The 7500-nt window shown below is 39.9% G+C and overlaps 1 long non-coding RNA gene across 1 annotated transcript in view; it reads right to left on the bottom strand.

The window, feature by feature from the left end:
- Positions 1–6980: 6980 nt before the first annotated feature.
- The window catches only part of LOC138022006 (uncharacterized), a 580-nt gene continuing 60 nt past the window's right edge, over positions 6981–7500 (bottom strand). Inside the window, exons 1-3 of the long non-coding RNA XR_011126500.1 lie at positions 7492–7500; positions 7237–7308; positions 6981–7050 (exon numbers count right to left, since the gene is read on the bottom strand). The exon at positions 7492–7500 is cut by the window's right edge and continues 60 nt beyond it. This is a non-coding gene — a long non-coding RNA (uncharacterized lncRNA). The remainder of the gene's footprint in view (positions 7051–7236; positions 7309–7491) is intronic.

Raw genomic sequence — 7500 nt, 5'->3', positions numbered from 1 at the left:
AATGATCGACATACTGATGTAAGGTAGCCATCGTATGACGAGGAAAAGAAGAAAAATAGGAGCCTTTTTTACTCACGGTAGCATTTTAACCCAGCATTTCGTGGGGCCGTGAAATGGTAGAAGGCAGCTAATCAGCCATTTACAAAGAGGCAATGGTAGAGTAGAAATCATAACCACCGAGGACACTGCTATTTGGTGGTCAGTAGGGATTTCAACCCGAAACATCCACGTGCACTGGACCACGCTGCCGTTGCTTAGGACATTGTTTTGTGGGTAACTCCGAGTCTTTCGATGTGAGTGAAACTCACTGATAATTAGTATGTGTAATCAAATGGCGACGAGTGAAATTAGGAAATAATTTCACGCGCGTTTTGTCAAAATTCTGATAATTTCCCGAGCCTTTATGCGAGGGAAATTATCAGAATTTTGACAAAATGCAAGTGAAGTTGTTTCCTAATTTCACGAGAAAACCATTTGATTACCTTTTAATGTCGTGGGTGACAAATTACGCTCACAACCGTAATTGTAAAATCGCTCGAGTACCTTATCCAACTGCTCGGGAAGAATCATCTCCAGGTTTTTCTCAAGGCTATTTTCGTCACACCACTTCTCAAAAACTCTCACCCAGTTAATTGTGCTCTTTCACGTATTTAAATTTTCTGCTGCTTCTTTCAATTTCGTAACTTCTTCAATGGTCACTGTCTTAAATCTAGACGCCATCTTGGCTCTGATCGAGATACAAGAGATGTTACCATAGCAATTTTGTAATTTCACATGTGAAATTATAAATTAACGCTGAAATTTCGAGCCTAAATTAAGGAGTAATTTGTCACCCATGATATTATGTCTGACACAATCTGACTGGAAGATTAAGTAGCCAAGATAAAGTGCTCGGAGATGTAGAGGTTATTTCCGGTAATTCAAGGGATTTTTGAGAAGTGCCTCTCCAACCATAGCATCTGTTTTTTGTTGATCGAAGCAATCCTTGTCCTGAATAATGGGGCAGATGAGACGCTTGTCAAACCAGAGTTCCAATTGTCTTTGCCTGAAAAGGATGCTGTCATATCATTAACACTTCGTTCAAGATCGATCCGCAATCCTGGATTCCCTTCGTGATCCCAAATTAGAAGCATAACGTTTCTCTTGAGCATCGTTTTGATGCTCGGTTGCGATAATAAACTTGAGTTCATGCGTGTTCCTTTGAATGGGCTACGAGACGTGAGAATAGTAAGACCTTAGAGAGGTAAATGAAGAATTAAATAAAACCTCAAATGAAAATGATAAAACGTGCAAATATTTAATCACTACTGCACTTAGGGTAACATGCCAAAAACACACCCATAATGAAAAGTAGCTGAATTACTGTGGAAGCACAGCGAGTAATATGATGCATTTGTCATGTGGCAAAGGGAATCAGGACTTCTAGACATCGCGTGAATCACATTAAACCCCCTTTGATTTTTCCTCAAGGTCATGGAACATAGCGCAATGCTTGTGAAAATGTCAGGGCGAGGGTTATAGACCATCTTGTGCTATTTTAGACTTTTCTACAAATTTATGCGGCAGGTCTCCGTGTGTACGGGACTTTCCATTATCTACAAACTTCCATCAGCTACTCTTACTGACTTGGTTCCCCTAACAAACGAGTTTATGAAAGAAAAAAAATCACCGAAACATTTTGAGTACTGAGCATTTTTAAATGCTATTGAAAAATTGCAGGGACATCGATTGGTGCAGGGATACCCTTGTCGTCTGGAACTACTCAACGATACCTATAATGTGCAAATTATTTGTTCATTGTTTAGTGGCGTTCCCGTAGCCGTTCCTCTCTCGTGGAACAGTACAATGAGTCGCCAAAAGCAGAAACGTTTCTTATCCAAATAAAGGCAGTAAAGAACGAGGACAAACCTCTCCATTATGACCTCGATACTGCCACTATGAAGTGGAGTCGTTAAGGTCATTTCAATAATATGGTTGGTGGAAGTTTGAATCCTAATTCAAAAGAATTACTAGTCAAGCTCCAAAACTGGGAACTACTGCATACCCGTCTTACGTGAAAGAAATTTCAATCTAATTCAGACAAGGATAAGGCAGAGGCAGTTATTTTTACAGTGTGTTTACAGCGGCAGTTGGTATGACATCTTATAGAGGCCATACTGCCTGTGCTAACACTACCTGGGCAGGTGGCTCCGATGATATCTCTTCTCGCACGGGACTTCGCTTGTGATAAACCACGGAATCCTCTGACAATGACACCCAACGAGAACATTAAGCCAAAAGCCTTAGAGAATTTCTAGGCTCCTTGTAAATTATAAAGACTGTCTAAAGAGATGTTTTCATCACAAGGGCGTAGCATCCATATACGCACGTACGCCCGTGCGTACAGCTCAAATCCGGGAATCCTTATTCCATGGAGGCATTAATTTTAAAAAGTCATTATAAAATCGGGCCAAGTTTTGTAAATTTCAAATCAACTGGTGTCTCTCTGTGTGAGTATTTCCAGTATCTTTTCATTAACCCATACAGGCCTTGCGGCGAAACGGATCCAACATCATCCAACATTGTTGAAAAGTTGCGAACGACAACGAGGTGGCCAAACGAATGCAACGTGTTGGGTCCAGCATGTTGGACTCAAGGGTCTGGAACCAAAATCTACCTAAAATCCTTAGAAAACCAACTCTCACCCTTTTAGCGTTTTCAAGTTCCTTTTAAAGTTCACTAGATCAATAGAGTCACTCTCTCTCTCTCTCTCTCTGATAGCAAGAAGACGGCTGTTCCAGAATCTGGGAACTGCAACAGCAGAGGTCTTGAACCATGCAGATGTGAGGAACCTTGTGAAGACCCACGGCTTCACTGCGTAGGGAGTAGCGTCCCGGGGTCTAGACTTGCAAAAGATCCTGCAGATACATTGGCGCCGCATACTCAAGCTTTCGTCGCTCAGATATTCAAGACTTGGCTCGTTCACCATTCTGAAGCTTTAACTGACATGGCAACGCGCGAAACAGATGCATCGAATAAACCATCACCATGGATACCGATAGCCGCAGCGCAAGCGCTCGTGCAACACTGTTGAATGTGATTGCCAAACAAATGCCACACTGTTGTTCACTCCTTAGAACAAAAGAAACGTTGAATGATCATGGTTGAAAGACGATGCTTGATGCAACATGGTGGCCAAAGGAGTGTAACATGTTGGATTCAACAATGTTGGATGATGTTGCATTAACATGTTGGACCCTTTTAGCCAAGTCTTAGCGCCAAGAAAGGTAGTACTGGACGAAAGCGAAAAAAACCTCCTTCCTTCGAGGCCCCCACACAGTGTCAGTCTTATCACCAGACCCCAAGTTCTCGGTTAATTTTAAAAGAAATATGACTATGATAATGATGATGATGATATTATAACAGAGTTTGCGACGTCTTGCTCTCTGCTTGCATTGTAAACCCTCTCTTTGTGTTGTAGCTTGCTTCAGAGAAAACTCGACAGATAGGTAAAATAAGCAACTAACTACTGCATTTTCCTTCGCATTTATTTATTTATTGAAATGTTCTTCGAAAATAGTCGGAAATGGCATTTCCGAGAACCTAAATTTCAAACTTTTCAGGGGGAGCATGCCTACAGACCCCCTAGCATGCCTACAGACTCGTGGGTTCAATTCCCACCCTGGTCAGAGTTTTTTTCTGTCTTTCTGTGGGCCCATTTCCATCTGTAGGGCTAACGCTCACATGGTTCATATGGGATTGAAATCTAGCACTTCACATTACACTCTATTCAGTTAACTCTGTTTACAGACCCCCTAGTTTGGAACGCCTTTGGAGCTTGAAACATTCTTCGTGTGCGTACACCTTCAAAATCTCACGCTACGCCCCTGCATCACCTGGACGAATTTGATCTGTTCGGATATCTAAGGTGAAAATTGAAGTGTCCGAAAAGTTTAGGGAATGATATCTTCATGTCAGAAAATGCTAGCTGAACGTTACCTCCTAAAAACTACCCAGCGAACCATTTGCTCATCCGAAACTGCTAGGTGACATTTTTAAGTCCGAAAAATTGCAAAAATATCCTGTCGGAAAACGTAAGGGACTACTTTTCCCTTGTTGCAAATCTTTTACATGATGTTTTGTATATGTAATAGAAATACATCCTGGCCAATTTGGAAATAATTTGATGAGAAAAATTCTGAGGACAGCCAAAATTGGACAAGGCCGTAGACCGAGTCCAATTTGGCAGTCCGAGGAATTTTTGAATCCACTTTTAAGAAATTGGACAAGCATGTAGTCCTGTTACCTATTAATTATATAGCTAGTCAGTTGTAATTGGGCATTGCTCAGTCAAGCTATTATCCTTAAAGAAAGGCAAACTGTAATATTGTGAACTTGTTAAAATTTCCAAAATATTACCTGAACTTCAGAGGAATGCTTCGGCTGCTTCGCTTAAAGCACGAGAGACATTTTTTCGCTTTCCGCAACCCTGCGTTCGCTTCAACTTGTTGCTTTGAATTTGAATTTCACGATATTGCAAAATACTGTAGTTTCTGCCACAGTTTTTTAAATCACGGTCCAATGAGCACTGCATGACAGTCAAACTTTCTGGTTCGTATTCGTGACCGTCCTTTTTTTCTAATTTCAGCGAAAAAACGGCAAAGAACTGCATCTAGCTCATGACGAGGGATATCTTCCAACTTTATAATTTCTCGCTTCGTTACGCTGCACCTTCCACTCTGAAAACATTCAGCCAAGTTTTTGTACTTTTGGAGGTGTTTTAGTTTTGATTTTTGCCTCTCAGGTTTGCAAGCTCTTCTTCTGGCAACGTAGGAAATCTCTCATTTGCGGTGATATCGCTGAAAAAGTCCTGAGAAATGGAAAAATTTGGCAAATCTCCGTGGCAAAACTCTGCCATTGTAAACTACTACAAACAGAAACAACAGCGCTTACGCTATGATTTGTGCTGATTGGCTAGTTTCCATTACCTATTGTATTCTCTGGGATTTGATTGGTTTAGACAAACTGTCCTATATTTTCTAAATTGGTCGACAGTTTGCCTGTTTTTAAAAGAAAACCCTATCTGAAAATATCCAAATTAATCCTTAATTGGACAGTTTAAAGAATTAAAGAATAATAGCTATGCTGACAATTGCGGATTAACTACCAGCTATATAATTAAGCAAAGAAATCTATAGCTGTTTGGCAACATATAACCGAAATTCTTAGAGCAGCTTGACTCCCCGGAACACATAATTCACCTAAGACTATGTTTGGGTGCCCCTGATGCATGCTCTGAGAAATAAGCTAGTTTTAAATTGATCTTTAATTATCATAGAAGATACCCTTGTCAATCACAAGGGTTATCATTAAATATGTAAGGCTTACGATTAATGGAAAATTATGGTTTTGCTGTTTTTAGTTTACAAAGATCGATTTGAGAAAAAGCTCTTACGCATATATTCCGAAGGCGTATCCTTCCAGTCTTTGACTCCTGACTGGGTACATTATAAGAATAGCGTAGTATTGTGGCTTCTCTGTTGCGTCAGGCACATACATATGTGAAAGTTTCAACTTCATCATAACTACGTTCAATCTAGACGAAGTAATTCTCGCACTCATCTGGACAATTTAAGCAATTGTCTCTGATAGACACCTGAAAAAGTAAGGTGTCTTCAACGGGATTCGAACCCATGAACTCTGCTCTACCAACTCTGCTATGAAGCTACTCAGTTGGGTGGCATTAAAACGGCATCCCCGAGGTCATGGCTTCCAATCCCTTTGAAGCCATTTACATTTTTCACGTGTCTTTCGTAGACAATTGCTTAAATTGTCCAGCGACAATGCAAGTGGATTCTTTTTGAAAATTTTGCCGCAACAATGTTGCAAGCCTTGTTATCGTGTTCACTTAAAAGGTTCAATTTCTGAAATGTCATTAACTTTCTGTTGGTGTAAGATGAATTGAAATCTATACAGTCTGGCCGTGCGGGTAAATTAACTTTAAGGTACTCACAGGTGGATAATGCAATCTTTCGTGAACTTGATGGTACCAATTTTTCCTCCGTGCAAATTTCTAACGAAAATACAGTTAGAACAGTTTTTAGGAGAAACAAATATAACCAGATCGATTACGTTTAGCGTCTAGCTAAAGTCTTGTCATTTATAATAGAGATCTACAATCAAGTGGACAACTTAGTATACATTGATAAGTGGTAAGAATGTAGCTGAAAAATTACGGTACCCTACTATCAAGTCAAAACAGTTCTTAGTAAGTTCCATGCTGTGGAACAGGCCACCTGCGGCAAGGATTTTCATGACGTTTCAACGAACATCCTCAAGTTAAATTTTCACGGCATACACGGGAAGCGAATATGTTTTTTGTGTAGTCGAGGGCATCGCATACACTGCCTGTCTTGCCATGCATGCCTAGCATTGCAAGGGGTGAGAGTGCATAGCAAACAAATGATGGGTACCATATGACGTAGGTTGGTGACTGAATTAAGAAAACAATCGATCAATTCTTTTTACATTACACTTTTTTATTGCTTTTGTTTTATTTAAGTTCTTTTGTACATTTAAAGTCAGGTGTAGAAGTCCTGTGTTACACATGTCGTAAGACTGTATGCATAACTGACCTATTTTTAGAGTGTTCTGTCCTCTATGAATCTGTAAATACCGTTTACAAAAGATTAAAGATCGCCTTAATGGTGAGGCATAGGGGAAAAAAAAAACGTAAAAGTAAAAGTCCAAACCAGGATATGAACCAACGATCTCTGTAACACCAGTGGGATGTTCTGCCCAATGACCAACTAGAACCCCTAGAGATCTACAATTGTAGGTCGTTTATCAAGGTCCTAGCAATAGATAGGCATTGTTTCCCGCTGGTCTCTATGCCCACAACTGATTTTTAAATGCAACTATTGATGTTTAAGGTGTAATGGTCAGTTCAAACCAGTTTACAGATAATGACTCAAATGTCTTTGCGTTAATACTTACATAACAGGTGTGATACTGCTGCTACTATCAAACGATCCAAAGTTGAATGTTCTTAGCTTCGTCCGTATCATGATGCTGCGGAAGATATGACTACTTTGAAGGTGAAATACTCAATTAGCAAAATTAAACCTTTATCGTGATATCTATCGTTTTGTCGCACAACCGAGTTTTTTTTATATTCTATTTAAGAATGAGTGTCATACAGCCTGAGTAACTTCAGGTGCACTGACATTTGAAACAGTATGACATCCTCTGACTTACACTGTTAAACGTTGGTTTTGGATGGTGAACACCCGCTCTCCAATTGTGTTGATGGGGTTATCAGAAAGCATCCTTTTGGGGAATAAAAAAAATAATCAAGTATCAGTCGCAGTAGTTTCTTTACAGATTTAAAGTGAGATGAGAGACAAGAATCTGAAAAGAAAGCAAAAGTAACAAACAATTTAACGTTTCGTTATTTGACGCACAAGAAGCCGCGTATAGTCGCTTCTAGCTTGCTTGAACTGATTGACGTACACAAATCGA

The sequence above is a fragment of the Montipora capricornis genome, chromosome 10, assembly GCF_036669925.1.
Source record: "Montipora capricornis isolate CH-2021 chromosome 10, ASM3666992v2, whole genome shotgun sequence".
Lineage (NCBI taxonomy): Eukaryota > Metazoa > Cnidaria > Anthozoa > Scleractinia > Acroporidae > Montipora > Montipora capricornis.
This window is presented reverse-complemented; position numbering and strand designations above follow the sequence as displayed.